The sequence below is a fragment of the Phaethon aethereus genome (genome assembly GCF_964289735.1).
Source record: "Phaethon aethereus genome assembly, chromosome: 17".
NCBI lineage: Eukaryota > Metazoa > Chordata > Aves > Phaethontiformes > Phaethontidae > Phaethon > Phaethon aethereus.
The window spans coordinates 7,942,740-7,960,989 of record NC_138593.1 but is presented as its reverse complement, the minus strand read 5'-3'; the positions used below and the strand labels follow the sequence as shown (position 1 = coordinate 7,960,989).

General features: G+C 42.2%; 1 protein-coding gene across 1 annotated transcript in view; it reads right to left on the bottom strand.

Annotated features, from left to right (window-relative positions):
* FBRSL1 (fibrosin like 1) overlaps window positions 1-18,250 on the bottom strand; it is a 550,180-nt gene that overhangs the window by 383,006 nt on the left and 148,924 nt on the right. The gene's annotated exons all lie outside the window — the stretch shown is intronic.

The window sequence follows — 18,250 nt, the reverse complement described above, 5'->3', positions numbered from 1 at the left end:
CATGTATAGACAGCTAGTACCACCTTCGTCTTTAAACAGTCCTGGCTACTTCAGAAGTCTGCATGAGCAGAAAGACTGTAACTGATTTTTTTTTTTTTTTAAATCATATATGTGAATGTGTATCCAAATTTATAACAACAAGCAAATCTGATTTAATCTCTTGTAACTACCTACTGCAAGAAATAGATGCCTATGGGCCATAATAGGCTAGAAATAAAGTAAGGTAAGAAAGAAAAAGTAACGCAATATGCCCACTTTGTCTTAAAAACTGCCCACCCCAAAAATTGCCTCCCTGAGGGAAGTGGCACGGCAGTTCCCGAGTGCCTGGCAGAGCAGCATTACGGCTGCTGAGTAGCGCACACGTAGCCCAGAGCTTACTGAAGCTTTGCAGATAAGAGATAAGCAATACCTTGTATTTCACTCAGATGTAGATTATGAGCCAGGGAAAAGCAAGCTTAAAAGGTGAATGGCTGCTTTTGGCATTAGCTGAAATCTCTGTATAGTCTCCAAAGAAAGCTGACAGTGAGGTCAAGCTACAGTATAGGAATTCTATAGTCAATAAAAACCCCTGTTTTTTAAGCTCTGAGTCAGAAAAATTCAATGTGGATGACTACTATTGAAAGGGTCATCATCCAACAGAGAGAAAATTGCTAGAGCAACAAAGAGCCCAGAAGTATTCCTCAGTTTATAGAAACCACAGAAAAGGGCAGATTCTAAATCTGTCTCCTCCTAGTATTAATCTAGTTTGTCTCCAAGGATCAATTTATTCAGTAGAAACCACATTGTGATGGCGCAGTCAAGTTCCTCCTTCTCTGAAATCTGAGCTTAAATCATAAAACGAAACTATTGTTTTATGGCTGCGCACTGACATTTAAATATTTCTTTAGCATTGAAAGCATGGCTCAAGCACTGCACTGACGAGTAAGAAAGGCAGATGGGGGCTCTCACCCCATGCTGTTTTTTTTCCAGCTTTCCTCAGTGGAGCAACTTTACTTTTTACTATACTCTAGGTGACTGCTCTGTGTGTTGGCATTCTTAGGATGTTTATAGAGTCAGAGCTTACAAAGAACATTTACAGATTTCCCACTAACTCCCAAGGCCCCCCCTGAGTATTTCCCTATCGCAGAGGAGTTCGCAAGGCACCCGGTCTAATGCTAACTGTGCTCATTAGGCTACTCCTGCACCTGTACTGCCGGTGCAGGAACGATCCTAATGCAGCACTAACCTCGCCCAGGTGCTCTTGTACCAAGAACACTGAAGCAAAGCTTGAATGGGCTCCTCCATGGATCCTGTAGCAGGACTTTTGATGCATTAAATGACTCGCTGTGAAACACAGCCAGCTCAATGAGTCTTACAGTAGAACATCCCACTGCAGCGTAAATAAAAACCTTTTAGATATAAAGGCAGATATCCCTCCTCTACAAGTCCAACTTTCTGCAACTGTTCCCCTTCTGATATTCATTCTTAAAGCATCCAGTTATATTATTCTTCTCCTCACTTGCTCACATTGGCACTCCCAAAGCGATGAATTTGGTTTTTTAATTACTAAAATAAGGGGAGATGGGGAACATGAGGTACAGATAAAAAAAATTGCTCAGGCTGGGTTCTCTCTTAGCACTTCACCCTTTTGATACAGCCATGTGGTAAGCTCAACACTGAAAAGCGCTTGACTTAGACTCAGTTTGGAGATGGGAGAAATTAATTGCAATCTAATAGGATTCAAATTGGTACAAGGGATCCCATCATTACGGGACAAGAAAGTAAAACCGCAGTACATTAGCTAGCTAGCAAAGGGCTTCGGTCAATGCAGTGAAACAGGCAACACCATCGCTGAGACATGATGAATTGATACCTCAATAATCGTAATTTATTAGTTGGTGGTGCTGAACTAGCACACGAACCAGGTGGGAACAGACTAAACCTACGCAGTGTTTGCGGCAGGAATGACATTCGCTTTGCAAGGTCTAACCTGAAATAATTTTACACTGATGTGAAGATGTGTCACAGCTTAATTCAAGCAGCAGTTATGTGTACTGGAGGATGAAAGTGTAAATCAGCAGCAGACTGGGAAACAGAAGGCTCCGGGTATCAAATGTCAGCGGAGCTGCTCCCTCACTGTGCAACCTTTGACAAGTCACTTGACCTCCTGGTGCTTCAATCAAGGCAGCTACAGCACTGGGTTAGAAGCAAGATTCCCATCATAAGCCACATTCGCCCTCTGTGCTTAGATCTTCAGTAAACTGCAGCCCCTACCTTGCTGTACTTGATATCGACATTGGAATTATTACATGAGACTGGCCTGTGGATATTTAAAGTCATGTGTGACAAACAGGCTTTATGTAATGAATTATGGCTAAGCTGCAAGAGTAAACTTGACAGACATGCACATGCATTCGCATTCACACAAAGCCCAACTGTCCCACTTCCACATGAGCAGCTCCAAGGGAACATCTATAAAGCAAAATGAAGATTCGGTTGTGGCACAGATGAATACACCTGCAGCGATTTCCTTCCAGGTACCACACAGACAGGGCAGTAAGGCCCAAGGCAGCAGAGGTTAACTAGCTTGGATCCCCGTGGGCTTACATTCCTGTTCCTCCTCTCTGCTGAAGCCTATGCCACTGAATATTCATAACTTGTTGCTAAATTAAGCAGTCATTCACATGGCTAGTAATATCACGCTCCCCCCTGATTTTGCTGGGCAGGCAGAATTTTAGGAATTTGGAGTATTCTCCAGTTAGTTTCAGAAAACAGAATGAAACCCACCAACACCGGAGGTGCCAACACAACTCGCTGGTAGCTGCTATTGACCTCCCATCTTCTGTCAGGGAAAATCTTTTGGATGCCAAACTCCCTGAAGCACAGATCTACCACCCTCACACCTAGCTGAACCTTAACTCCTCTTGCCTCTTCCCACCTGAGGTCAGTGAGGGAAAAGCAAAGGCCTCCCAGGCAGTCACTCCAGGGAGGATCGGAGGACCACACTGGAGGTAAAGGTCTGGGTCTCTGAGCTAAGGGCAGCATGTAAACAAATCCCACTGCTGAGAAGAATAAAAGGGATTAATTCATACTGAATTGCAGAAAATGTTTTTCTTGGCAAGGCAGGGCCTTGATAGCCCTTTTTAGCCCACTGCAATCAGCTTTATGTACGTCTCATACTCCAAGCTGCATAATCAAGTGGGGCTATTTCAGAGTAACAGATACCTGAGCCCTTTCTCAAGCATACATAAGTGGATGTATTCCTTCCTAAAGCTTCCTGAGAAGCCAGTTACTAAAGACAGAAAACCACAAAATTATACACCCAGTATTTCTAACCAGCTCTTCACCCGAGAAGACCTTTGCAGGGTTTATAATTAAGAAAAAGAAAATGCTTAGGCTAGAAAACTGGCCTAGTGAGTTTGCTATCAAGATCCTTCCCTGGGTTTGTGCTGTGGAAAAACCCTCAGTATTCACACCTAGTCCTCAATCATGAGATGATGATTAATACCAGCATTAGATCATCCTCAGCAATTGCTGGAGCTTTCTGCAAGGTTCTTGGTGGATTGAATTATCGAATGGTGCTCACCACCTCTAAACAAGCCCCTAGAAACTGAAGCTGACATCCATCCTGGGCACTTAATATGGCACATTCACATGGTGTGATGCGGCAATGCTAGCTCGGGTAGAGTGACTTCCCTGACATCCTCCATCTGAACCAGTTCATCATGCTTTAGGTCACCGCGGAGCTGATGGGCCAGTGCTGTTTCCAAATCTAGTCAAGCCTCTCTAAGATGTTCCACAACTTAAGACCAGTCCCTTAAATCTTGCTAGCAAGACCAAGGCTCCTACAGCAATGACTGCCTCCCTTCCTTCTCTTCTTTAGGTTGAAAAAAACAGCCTTCTATTTTCCTATATAGTAATAAAATAATCACCATGTCCCTGAATACGTCTCTTCTGTATATTGCAAGCATTTTAAAAAGGAAGTAAAAATTATTTATCTCCATGTTCCCGATTAGCAACCAGACAAAGGATGGCTAAATAATCTACCCTGTTGCCCAACAATCTAGTGGCAGAACTTTGCAGCATAAATCCTTTAACCTCAACAACTCCACCAATTAGCACTATTAGCAAGAATACAGCCTCTTCTCTCTCAGAGTTATTTTTTGAGGAGGAGGAAGAAAAGGATTTTAAAATTACACATCTGCAGCGTCTGGAAACTGAAAAAAAACCCAACTCAGATACTAACTACCATCATGCTAGAGATCAAGATTCCTATTCAATTCAGAAATAAAAATATCACACAGAAGTTAATTCCTCATGGAGTGACTACCAGGTGAAAGTCAGTATCTGATAGTGAAAAAGATCATATCACTTGTTAAATTTTATTTTAACATACATAGTTCAGCTAATTTTTTGGATAGGTAGAAGAAAAAGATTGACTTTTACTGATTAAATCCTAATTCTGTCAGAACAAGCCTCAAGTCAACAAGTACATCGATACTTAACTGGGAATTAACTAAGGGCTCTCATTTGTGTAGTTTTATTAATAGCCTTTGTTGCATAAAACGACTAAAAAAGCCTTTCAGACTAAGCTGTTTTAGCAGATATACCTTAGGCAATTACAGTACATCTCAATAGGTCTTTGAACAGCAGGATATACCTGATCAATATAAATCACACAGTGCTGAATACTGCAAAAAAAGTCTCCGTTTTCTACATTCTGCAAATGAATACAGCTGAAGCAGTAGAAATTCCTGTCATTACCTATGTAAGTTAAAGACATTCTGCCAAGATAAATAAATAATAACCATTAGGAAAATAAGCACATGATGTCACAGAAGGAAGCCTCTGAAATGATCAGAAATCCTACTTTGAGTTCCATTACTGGAGCACAACATTTATCTTGCAACAGCTTGCGCATTTTATTTGCCTGGATCTATCAAAATGGAAGAAAAACATTCTAGTAAGAGGTATCAGAATACAAAAATGGAAATAAGAGTAAACTGGTAAGTGGGGGTTTATGGAAATGCTTCAGTGAGTGAGGAGCACATTGTATCAATAAGTCACTGGGATTTAGGCTCTCAACTAATTGAATCCTTGTGGTGGTAACTTCTTGTAAGAGCATCTTTTTTTTATTTGTGTTTGCAAGACTTGAGTAGCAGAGAGCTTACCCTCCTCTTTTAAACAAAGCTGGCTCTTACCAAAAGACTTCACAAGCCTGTAAGAGGTCACACTTCCCCACCCTTCCAGTCCAGACCTCATCAGCGGGATGGTTCGGAGGAACACCCAAAAGCTGCTGTCCCAAGCTCTTCAGGACCAAAAGCCTAGTATGTGGGAATGCTCCTCTTCCAGTTAAGGGCAGAGCTACCGAAGTGCAAGCCTCCAGGGTCTACATCACTGCTAATTTCTTGACACAACTCACACTTCCTTTTTCATTTTGCAATTGAAGTAATTTTTCATAAACCCAGTTCTTCCCTGTGCTCTCAGTTTCAATAAACAATAACAACCAGGTATTTGTCAAGTTCCCATACAACTTGTTCTGTAACTGGTTTGCCTTTGGCTTTGCCTTAGGCTTATGCCTATTTGAGGTGACCCAAGGTTTCCAGACAACAATTCAGTTCCTACTAAATAACACATACACACACAAAAAACCCCAAACCAACAAACAAACAAAACCGCAAAACATACTATTTTTTTTTTCCTCTGGGACAACGTAGACTTTATTACATCTGCTATTACAACGTGCCTGTAACAATGCTCTCTAACAAGTAACCCTAAGGTCAAATGTGTCCCTTGATCAATTTACTAGAGGTCCCTGGTGCTGCTGCTGTGGGTAGACTGTCTGGGGAGAAAAAATAATCCCTTTATTCCTTTGCTTCACTGTAAGGAAAAAAAAAAGCTATCACAAAGACATTTTTCTTCTCCCTCTGCTCTTGGCAAGTCAGGTAAGCAGGGAGGACTGTAAGAGACCAGCATTTGTACAGGCATAGAAAAACATATTGTTTATTTACCAAGATACTCAATGCATGAGGATGATTGAGAACAAGGCTAGAGACTGTGAATATGCCTTAGCAAAACACCTGAAAAGCTATTTTGCATGAGGACAAATAAAAGGCACTCTGGATGCCAGTGCTGTATGGTGATTTTTATATGAGAATTTAACAATTCAGTACATTGCCACAGTCAAAGTGCTCTGCCAAGCAGTAACACTAATTCAGAGATGCTCCTAGCAGCGTAGCCATCGTGCTAACCTACTCTGAGTTTGTCAGTAAAGCTGTGACTGTTGATCTATTTTTGCTCAACAGATCAGTATTGACCATTAAGTCATGACTGTACCCAGAAACGCAGACTTGGTACTAGCAGACTTGCTACAGAAATCGCTTCCTGCTGGCCCTCAAGCAGCAGGGAAGGAGTTAATCTCACTGGCCAAAATGGCTGAGTACCTCTCTTACTCATGCCCGATTGCATGACTTTTGTTTCATATGTTGTGATTTATTTTCATCTCTACATGTGGGTTTTAGTCATAGACTGGCACTGACGTTAATGGCAACTGCCCTATTCAGCCCCACAACCTGGAGCCGGACGGGAGCTCGGGGTGCCTCCAGCTATTAGTAAACGATTCTGGGGATTGCCTTTGCTTATTTGCTATGTGCTGATTCCCATCCCTCCTGATTAAACATGGTAATCCTGCAAACACGGAATGAGCAGCCCCTTTAAAAGGCACCTCCCCCCCCCAAAAAACCACACACACACACAAAAAAAAAAACAAACAAAAAAAGAAAGAGTACCCTTTGCAAATGACCTATAATGGGTCTAAATAAAGCCTGAGCTGGTCCTTACTCATGCATAACTTCATTGCTTCTGTTCCCTCCACACCCTGGCCAGTTGGCATAATTTGCAGAAGGGTTTTGGCACGAACAATTGAAACACCCACATGCTGCCTGAACCAAAAAGCTTGATCCTAGAGGCCTTTTCTTTCTGAGCAATAGCTAAGTGGGACTTTTATTTTGGTAGCACTGTAGGCTTCAACCCATGAAGACTGAATTCCAACCATGTTCCCAGGTTGGGACAGCTACAGTCTATGGCACCTCACCCCACACAATGGCTAGAGAAGGCTTAAAACCTGGCAAAACTCCAACCTTTTCATTTCGTATGATCGGAATAAAATTATCCCTAAACTAGAAGACTCCACCTCTAAAAACCCAGAAGTCACCACACAGGGTGATTAGCACACACCTTGATGTGGTCCAAAACCAAGACATGAACAAAGAACGAGCGTGAGCCACAAAGAACCATCACAAGCTTCTTCATAGAGCACACATTCCCCACTCCAGTGCCATTCCTAAAACAATTTTCATCCATCTTTCTCTTTAAGCAGAGACAGCACCGCCATCAACGATGATACGACTGTGACAAAGGAGGGCTGAAATTCAGACCCAAATTGTTATTCCCCTCAGCTAGGCAGTTATGCACAAGAAACACTGCTTGTAAACACTTCTTTGTCAAACACTCAATTACAAGCTGCTTTATGAACAAAATGAGCCAGTCACAAGGAAAGCAAGAGACGAAAATGGGGAAGCAGTCTAAAATGGCATCCAGCCATTACTCCACCACGTTCCCCGGTAACACTCAGGGCCGTACAGCCAGCCCCTCTTACAGGAGGGCACGGACATGTGCGGGGAAAACACTGAATTCAGCTTTTCAGAACAAGGTTCAGGTTTTGTGGATCTAGACTTTGTTCTCTGCTGCAGGGATTATTTCCTATGTGGTAAAGCAAAGAATAACTTTTTTATTTTTATATTACTGGTTTTGGCAGTATGCACCTGGAAGAAAAAGAGTACATGTAAAATGAGGAGCAAGTTAAAAAAATCTCAGTTCAGGCAAAACTTGTAGTATGATTCTCTTCCTTCATGTCATCCCCATTTACACCTTTATACACTAAAATTGCTCCATACGAGCTGAAAAATAACCGGAAAACACATTTTTTCATGTTAAAGCTGCAGATGTACTCCACAGCAGACCTATCTGACCAGCTGAGCTATCTCCATCTTAGATCCTAATGGACTGAGACACTAACTCCAAAAAGATTCCTATGTCTGACACTACAGCCAATAAATGCCATGTTAAATTACAAAATACTGCCCTACAGCCACTCAAAAGTTTTGAGAACCAACAGAAAGATAACTTTATGAGATCCAGCACCACCTTCCAGGAGGCTGCAATATTACAGCATTGGAGCTGTAATTCATCACGGCACTGTTATTCTGGCTGCCCTGGACAGCATCCACTACTTGATCGATTACCTAGTCCTCAGATTCTTTTAGCAGTATTATTCCAGTAGATAAGGTTTCCCCTGGAAAATTTTTTCTCCTTGTTTTTACTATTCAGTGTCACTGAGTCAAACAGGGCTGTAACAGGAAACATTAGAGAGTACAAAATGCAACCTATTACTAGTCTTCAACTTTAACTTGCATTGGATCTGCAGCTGAAGGAAGAATCGAGCCTGTGCTCCTTTCCCCAGTGCCAAAATCAAAGCTTTTAACCAGAAGAAAGTGGAGTGTGGAAGGAAGGGTGAAGACCAAAGATTTGTTTTTAAATTAAAAAACCTGCACATATTTACATAATTGACTATAGACACTAACTTTCAGAATCCAGCAGCCACCCAAATAATACTTTGCTTTGTAATCTCAACAACTCCAACTACAAAGAAACAGAATTGAGAGGAAACTACCAGGGAAAAAAAAGAAAAAAAACCCCAAACTTTTGCATATAACGATCATAAGAGTTTATATGTATAATTCGTAAACTTAACAGTCAAAATATCCTCCTTGCTAGGATTTTTTTTTAAGCAAATTAATTTCAAGGCTCAAGTTTAGAAAAATTTCAGAATCAATTTACAATGCTAACAGCTGGAAAAACCTACACACCAACAGGGCATATTTCAACTCTTCAGTTAAAAGATACATACATGCCAACTACACCCTAGGACTCCCTCAACCAGTAAGCTTGGAAGAACTTTAAATCCATCACAAACCCCTGATGGCTCTGTTTAATTCTCCAGTTTCTTTTAGACAAAACGTTAGAGAAAATAGCACAGGTTTCATGGACTGACTTTGCCAAACAAATAGTGCAAAGGCATTCACCTGAAGTAGTATTCAATAGTAACCTTGCTTGAAGGACTAAAGGGAAAAAAAGAAATGCTTATTTTACCTAAGAGACGTCTTCAAACCAAAAACGTGCTTACTCAAGCTGTGTATATTCTCAACAGCTTGTGTAAACCATCCATCAGGCAGAAGTATGAAAAATAGCTCCCTTAAGAATCCACACTGAAAAAAGGTCGAGGGATGTGGGTAACACTGCCCAAGGCTGCAGTTTGTGATGCAAGAGCAACTGAGAGGTGGAAAACAGCATCATCTTTGATACGCTTCCACGAGGAAAGCCAAGTGAGCTGGACCAATGCCATTAGATGACTTCAGGCAAAGACTGGCAACTGCCAAAACGATCCTGCTACAGCTCCTGGTGCACTGATCCCAGAAGTCTCTTGCAGAAATGGAGATCCGTGGCCAACAGTAAGCAAGGACAAGTTCTGCACGTTGAAAGTAACAGTATCTCATGAAAAAGATATTTATTCTGCCTCAACCACAAGTGACATTGGAACGTCATTTTTATGTTTGTTTTAAATCAGCTCAGATTTAAACTGGAGCTGCGCAGATGGTTTAGTTATTATGGTGTTAAGCATGCTAGAGGAAGAATATTGTCTGTCTACACATCTACTATGCTTGTTTCACACACACCAAAAAAATACTTGTCATCATCCCAAAAATTACAGGGATCATCATAAGGAAGCATACTCTACCTGCTGCCATTCAGAGGCTTTGTATTTTCCTACAGACATTTGGTGCAAGCCCAAGGAGGAGGGCTACAATTAAGTAACAGATCCCAAACCCTCTGCAAAGCTAGGTAAAGTATTAGGCAGCTAGTGCTTAAATCAAGATGGAAAAACCCTTTAGACACTTTTTGTCCAAACCAGGAAAACAACATGCAAAAAGACCACAGCTGCTTCAGTTGCTTCTAGGTCCTAGCCTCTTCTGTGGCATCTGCTGTACACCCAGGAAAAGGGGCTCTCCACAGCTCATAGGACACCCAGCACGTGCCCTATCTCACCGTCATGAAGAGATGTACAAGAAAAACCTCCAGCCAAGGCTCTGAATCTCTTCAAACAGCACACACTACCAGGAGTAGCTGGAGACAGAGCACCATTCAAACAGTACTGTGTCTCTCCATTCTTCAGTTTGCTAAAATCACGAGATACAACAGAAGTGCTCTATCTTGGTGCCATCTCTTCTCCAAAAGCAAATATATAAATAAAAAAATAAATTAAAAAAAGAGAGAAGGGAAGAAGGAAAGAATGAAGACTTTGTGCATTGTGTCAACCAATTAAATTCAACAGAGAAAAAGATACAAGTGGTTATAGCTTCCTGTAAATTACTCCATGTAATTAAATCCCCTTCTCTAAATTACAAACCATTTAGCTCTTCTTTTATAACAATGTAACCAATGACCACCAACAACCTTTTTTACAGCGTCTGATGCCATATAAGTTGTTAGCAATGAAATTTCCTTTTTATATCTCCCTTTCAAAAGAAGCCATTGTAATGAGATTCATTCACAGCTACTTACAGAACATCAGCGAGGAGAGAGGACTGCTTTGTTTCTTTTTTCTGCTCTCATCTGAGGCTATATTTAAGCAAATGTGACCGAAGGTCTTTATCAGTCATCTAACTGCAGGCAGAGAAGTTAAACGTGACCTACAGTAGTTTTAAAACATGGAGTTTATAACTGGTTTGATTCTTCACATACATACAACATAACTTTCTTACACTGTGGCAGTGTGACTGAACTATCTTCCTATCACTTCAATTTCCCAACCTTTTTTAACTTTCAAAACACCCAGCATGTCAGGTCAAGTCTTCCCTGTTTGCTAGGGACAACTCTTGTGAGAGGAGAGCTGCTCTGAGCGGCTCCCTCCAGACTGCTCCATTTACGAAATGTCTGTGCCCGTGTTCAGCCACACTTCACTGGGTCTGCAGCAATCGTAGCTTCTCAGATGGGGAACTGAGATGGAGACAGAAGGCCTCCGACAACGCTGTGGTTCAGCTCCACTAGAGGTAGCGTAAGAAGTCCCAACGCAGAGAAAGCACTGGTAGCAACCAGTGCTTTAATCACCCTGCTCTCTAGACCCGCTCTAACACATGTTAAAAGTGCCAGCAGCCATCTGGAGAGGTCTGAATGCATGGCTGTTGCCCAAATGCTGTTAAGTGGGAGAGGTGAATAGGGACAGACAGGAATTCTGGAGAAGAGGAAAAGCAGGGGCAAAGATGGTAGAAGCCAATGCTGCAGGCAAAGCTACAGGGCCCGGTTGTGAACACAGCAGGGTCGATACCATCGCAACAGCATTATGATCCTTAAATACAAAGCAGGGAGCAGAGCGCACGTGGCAAGACACTGCATCCCTGTGCCCACAGCCACCCAACCTCCGCTTGCTCTGCCACCCGCGAGCAGCCCCACCCAAGCAGCACGAAGCCCATGGCAGTAAGGTGCTGGTCCAGGTGAGCAAGCCCTGCCCGACCCCGCGCTCCTGGGCTCCGGCACACCAAGGAGCTGTGCTCAGAGGCAGCTGAGCCTCTCTGGGAGGATCAGGTGAGTCCTACAAGAGCAGGGACAAGTGGGGCACATGGAGCAGCAATATGGACAAGTGAGGACCAGCTACAAAAGGAGAACTCACTGGTCCAGGCAAGGGAGTAAGTATTTCAATACATCAGTGAAAAACATAAGGCCTTGTTCTCCTACATGTAACACTTTCAGCAGCCAAACTACATTTTACATCACTCTGTTCAGAAAATAGTATTTGCAGTGTAGTAAAATCCAGCATATGCTTCTGTTTCATGCATCAGCCTTGGTCTAAAACCAGCTGGATTTCCCGCCTCCAATTCTAATAAACATGGTCTCCTCAATTTATGTTCCCCTACCAGAACTGCAGAGAGTTTTAAAACACATTTTTCCAGCTTAAACAAAGGCCTAGTCTCCTGCCACAGTTCCCAGTGGTTTTACGGCACTATTTTGCACTGCTCCTGAAGCAGAGTGTGCTATGAAGATCAGTTATGGATGCTGTACTGTAGCTCTCAGAAGGTGGCTGCAATCCCGCCATGAAATTACCTGTGCCACATCTATAATGCAAACGTTAATTGTTAAGGTTTGTACGGCACTGTAAAGAAACACTGAAGAAACTAAACACACGGCAAAGTTCCCCCTCTGTTGCAGAGTGGGCTCTACCGCCACTTCAAGAATCTTGACGAATTCCCGGATAAATTTAGCAAAACAGCAGCACTTCTTTGTAGGAGCAGGGTTTCATTTGGGAAATAAACATCCAGTATTTATTTACAAAGGATTTTTCCTCCTTCTGCCACTGCTGTGCTATGCCCACTGCTTCCCCTCTACTTCGATGCAGAAAACAGGATACCAAGTGCCTAACCAGGACTTAAAGCAGATTTTTAAATTAGCTCCTGACAGCGCAAACAGATTGCTATTGATTGAAATGAGGCTGATTTTAGGCCTTGGATTAGCAAACCTAATGACTAAATACTGTATTGCCCATTTCAGTACTTTGCACCGTTACTCCCCAGTGGCTTCCCAGGCAGCTGTGAAGTCTCTGCACTTGCAGATTAGCATGAGAGAGCAAGGCAAGGCCATCTGTGCCCGTGCCATGCAGCCCGACTCAGCCGGAAATAAGGACCTCCCCCGAAATCCCCCCGGGAGAGGGCCCCTGGCACCGCACCTCACTAAGAGCTTTGAAGCCAGGGAGACTGTTCACTTGTTTAAAAGTGAGCACATGCTTGGAAAGGCTTTCCTGAACCAGAGCACCACACCTCGCCGGACCAGACCTCCACCGCCATCCTTGGCTCAAGCTGAAGAGAATCAAAGCACCAACCCAAGGCACCTCCCCAGGCTTCCAGACAGGCTGGCTGGACTCAGTGGTGGAGAGACTTCTGGTGGATAAAACGCGCTATGTTAACAGCCCAACTCTCCCAGCAATCGTAAATGCGTACTTAAAACTAATTGGTACACAGCTTTCATGTCCAAACTGTAAATTCTTGTACTTACAAAGGTAGAAGTGGATCCTGCTTTAAAGCAATACATGAAGCAACATTTTCCTGATTAAAAGAAAATGGACTTTTTTTTTCCCCTTTTGCTTTGGTGTTTAGTTTCAAAGAACATTTAAATAACAATATCTGCTAACAAAAAGGGTAACATCAATTAGAAACAAAAAGAAACCAGTTTATATAATTTCAGTGTTCAAAAGCAGTGAAACGCAAACACCAAAGCAGCACACACCAAACCAAACCTATCCCCAAAACCCACATTAAAGGCAACTTTTTTTTTTTCGGTAAGTTGGCTGCCTAGAATTCATTTGCTTTTCATAGCATGAGATACTGACAGTAACAGAGTAAGTTACTATTATATTTAGACCCTCTTAAACACAATTAAGCCTCCAAACGTAACCTCATTAAGACATGGAAGGACAGGCATATCCATGCCTGTTCTCTGGCCTACACACAAAGACTCCAAAGGTTATTTTTCGGACTCACTTTCCTACACGGCTGCCGAACCTCAGCTAAGAAAGGTATGCTTCAGTCTCTGACCTCTGCGTCACTAAGCAAATGCTCTGCCTCCAGCCCACTCCAGCACATCCAAGCTTTCGATTTACCGTTTATCATTACCTGGAAAAATACAAATAAAAATCAAGCAGCTACATGCTCCTATTGCCTAACCATCAGCACAAGCAGCGCGATGCTAAAGGAGATTTTCCACATGAGGTATTTCAATAGGCAGATGAGTTTCTAGACTGTTTCTCTCTACCTTGGGAAAAGCTGCATAGCCTTTCAGTACCACCACCAACACAGAAAATGGGGCCAAGGGTATGTAACTGGCTTGAAGACAAGCTATCAATTTTCACCTAGACATCAAATGAAATAATGTGCATCCTGGATGGAAAATGACTTAGTGTATCACCTTTAGTTCAGATCAGCAGTAACCCAGAGCAGTGTTCTCCTGGTGGGGATGGGGAGAGTGTTATATTCATCAATGAATATCGGATAACGAGCTGATAAGCATCACAGAAAAATCACATGAATAGGTAATCAAACATGTTAATGTAATTTAGCAGTTCCAGTCCAGCAAGAACCACCACAACAATATATATTAATCATCAATAAGGCTCAGCAGCTTGATGAAGGCTGGGGCCTTCCGGTGAATGAGGCACCGGAATTAACTCTGCTTTCCCTCCCTCTAGGAAGCTCTGCTTAAGTCACAGAGATGTCACACCTCCAGAGCAACATGACACTGTTAGCTTTCTTGCCCTCTCCTCCCATGCTCCAAACCCAGCACATTATTCATGAGCACTAAATACATACTACACCACCCCCTTCTCCTCAGCTTCTTTGAGACTCTTCTTCATCTTGGGTGATTTAAACAGTGAGTGAGAAAAGGAAGGAGGAGGTGTAAGACACTCATCTTCATGACAAATGACTGTTTGCAGAACAGAGTGTTATTACAGCCGCATTTAACATCTAAACATACTCACTGTGATGATCCCAAGCTGACTAACTGCAGAGTCTGAGGTTAAGCTAACTTGAAATATCAGCAACTCCTTCCTATTAGCCCCAAATCTTTTCAGAAGGAGGTAAGCCCATTTTTAGTCTAAGTACAGAAATGGCAATGGGTCCTGAAGCTCAGAAAAAAACCCCACTGTTGTACATCCAGGGTGACCCCAGGCTGCTCAGACCATCAGAGGAATAAGCAACTCCAAAAATGAACTCAGAGAAGAGCAAAACAGCTCATCCAAGGCTAGTGAAAGACAGACTCAAAGTTGAAAGGGTGACTCTCCAAAAACCAGAAGAATGACTTAGGAAAACACAAGGAAGCGTAACGGGAACTTTCATCTTACATCTACTTTTTACTTCATCTAAGTGAACTATACACCCAACCATAGAGGGATCCTTTAAAGAGGTGATGGGGTCCTCTGCCCCACCAGCACTGTCTGCAGCTGCAGTGGGGATTCCCTTCCACAAACCACGGGGTTAGTCTTGGACGTGGCCTTTAAAAAAAGGCAGTGACTCAATTTCCAACAAACGCTCCCATGCTGGAGGCAACTACACACTTTCAAAGGGGCAAGCTTTACTGCAGGCCGCTCTGGCTACACTAACATACATCACAGCCTTGAACACTTTCTCATTCCTTGACATACCCCTGATGGCTGTGAAAGGTTTTGTTGCTTCCCATCGGAGAGCAGCAGTTCCAAGTCAGCACCTTTCCCTGTGCACATGCGTTGTCAACAGCCCCAAATCCTGACAAATCTTTGGCCAAAGGACCTGTATCTGTTTGAAATGCCCTTTTTTTCCCTTCTGCTTGGTTACCGCAGGAGATAAATGTGTTTGAATGATTTTTATACACAGTTGGAATAACAGGCTGTAAAGGACAGATTGGCTCCTACAACCCTCTCCCTATACCCTGAGGTAGAGAAGAACCAAATATTCCAGAGCAAATAGGAATCTGGATGCTTTGTCAAAAGGAGTGAAGTATTAATCTAGTTTTCTAAACAAAGCAGACAACCTGGCACTTGAATCAGCTTACCACTTTGCACCTCTCTACAAGGATTAGCAGAATGCCATAATTATAATGCCCAATTTGATTTATTAGAGGAGGCTGTGCAGAAAAGATGACAATTCCGTAGCATTGTGAAGAGAAGGGATGAGAGTACAAGGAAAGCTTCACATTGAACAGCAATTTCTAAGCAACATCTCAATATAATTAGCAATAATTACAGTAAGCTTTCCAAATTAGGTATAAACCTATGTTTAATAACCCTGAGATGCAAAAATCACCCCCAAATTCCAGGAAACTTAATATTACAGCCAATTTGTCTAGACAGCTTGGCAGGAAGTGCCAGAATTCTAGGTGTGAACTTTGTGGTTATTAAAAAAAGGAAAAAATTATTGAACTTGACTATACCATTTGCATAATTAGTTTGAACTAAGAATAGCCTGGTTCATCTAGTTCAGATTTTGCTGATACTTTCATCAACCTTACAGACCTGAAAACTTGTCTGGTTTTCACAACTATAACAGCTAGGATAAGAGAAGGTATTTTTAAAAATTCTATTTTCAATAAAAGATGAATTCTAAGTGTAACTTGCTTAAAGAGGCACAGTGTATTAATGAGTCATTCATCACAGGTTTTATTTTATACTCTTTGTGCAAGCTCCTTGCTCTTTTTGGGAGTTTGTTACTTATACTTACAGGAAAAAAAAGATTAAAAAATGAAAGATTAATTCAGGTTTTCATGAATACAGCAGCAAATACTGATACCACTGATAGCAATCAAATACTAGCCAGAAGAAACAGGTAACAATGTCGTCATTCTTCAGAGCTGAAATACAAATAACCTAAATGTTTGGTAAACTAAGGCAGCAGCATATAGTTACAGAAGCTGGAGTTTGGCCAGTGTAACAAAACGTCTTACTCCAAAGATCTCTAAGGAAGTGTCATGAAATCCCTAGTGGCCACAACTACGTGAACTCTGGTTTTAAATTTCATGTAAAAGATATCACTATTAACAACCCTTTCCTCCTCTGCAGCGGGTGAGGAACCTGCTCACCCCAGCTCCAGCAAGAAGCAACCTCCCTGCTGCCCGGCAGAGTGTGGCCTCACACCCCCACAATGGCGCAAACACCTGAAACGCACAGAACTCGCTGCAGCGTAATTTTAGACCTGAAGAACAACTCTCTAACCCATAGAAAGGCAGTATTTACTGAAGCCAGGCTTTCATGTTAGAGAGATTTTGGTGGCAATCGAGACCAAACGACCTCCTGCAGTGCTCCTGGTTTCCACACTCGCACTGCACCACTCTCAGTTGCATCAACTTGAGCATCTGTAAGGTTACTCCAGGGACTAGAGCGGAAAGCGAGCCAGCTTTATTTGTACTCTGCAAGGGTCGCTGGATTGGTGTTTGGGGCCGTCTCACGTAAATAAAAAACCTGACACAACAGCAGCTTTACAAAGGCAGAGACGAGCTGATGAAGCATGGTGCCACAATCCTGGTGTAAGCAGCAGGCAGGCATAACATCCAGCACTATGGCTTCTAAGCATTTTATATCAAAGCCGGGGACTTCTGGTGAAATATGTGCTTAGTGTTTTGTTTGGATGCCAAGAAAAGGATCCTAGTTGCTCAAACTTTCATTGAAACTAAACTGTGCATCTATTCACTTATAATAAAAAGTAATTTTAATTTGCACAGAGTGAATATTTGTGCACAAACTCATTGCACCTGTAACAAGAGGGGGAACTGAAACCCTATCACTCTGCTACTAGCAAAAACAAACAAGAAGCTTGATGTATTTTAACTACACATACACTGACAAGTCTAAAAACAAAACATTTGGTATCACTTTGGGGAGTTAAAAGAAAACTAGCAAATATTTTACTAGGAGAGCATGGTTATATCATTTGCTACCTAAATGTTTGCAAGCAGAAAAGTACTAACACCTTTACAGAAGTTATTTGTACTGAATTATTCCAACTTTTTTTTTTAATCAAAAGGAAGAAAAAAGTCTGCTAGTTTGCTAATGAGAATAATCAGCCACCAGAAGAGTGGGGCCATAAGCAGACCATTAGAATTTCTAACGTCAAATGTGATGAGCCCTTCTGAATGAATATGCTACAACACAGTCACAAAAGATTGTGGTGGTGAAGTTATGCAGGGGGGTTACATTAGATAACCTTAACGATCCTTTCAAATGCTAAAATATTGAAAGGCTGAAAAAACACTTCCAGTAACTGGACAATTCAATCTTTCCTTGTCTGCCACACATACAAAACTAGTTTCACAGAACAGAAGGTGTGCTTGGGTTAAACAGTTTGCTCTCTCTGCATCAGAAAAATAAAAAATAGTATTTCATCATGTACTTCTTAGCTCAGAACAAATGCTGGAGGGTCAAGTACACTGGTCTTCCCACTGGCTGCTGTTTGGCACCATGTTAACGGACAACCGGGAAAGTGTTTGTTCATAGATACGGGCTGCTGTGCCATGCGGATTTCAAACTGATGAATGAGCACTGAGTCACCAACAAATCTCCCTGCTGTGCAGCAGTTAAGTGATAAATAGCCTGCCAGCCACAGTGCCTCTCCTTTGTCACCTCCCCAGCTCTGTAGACACT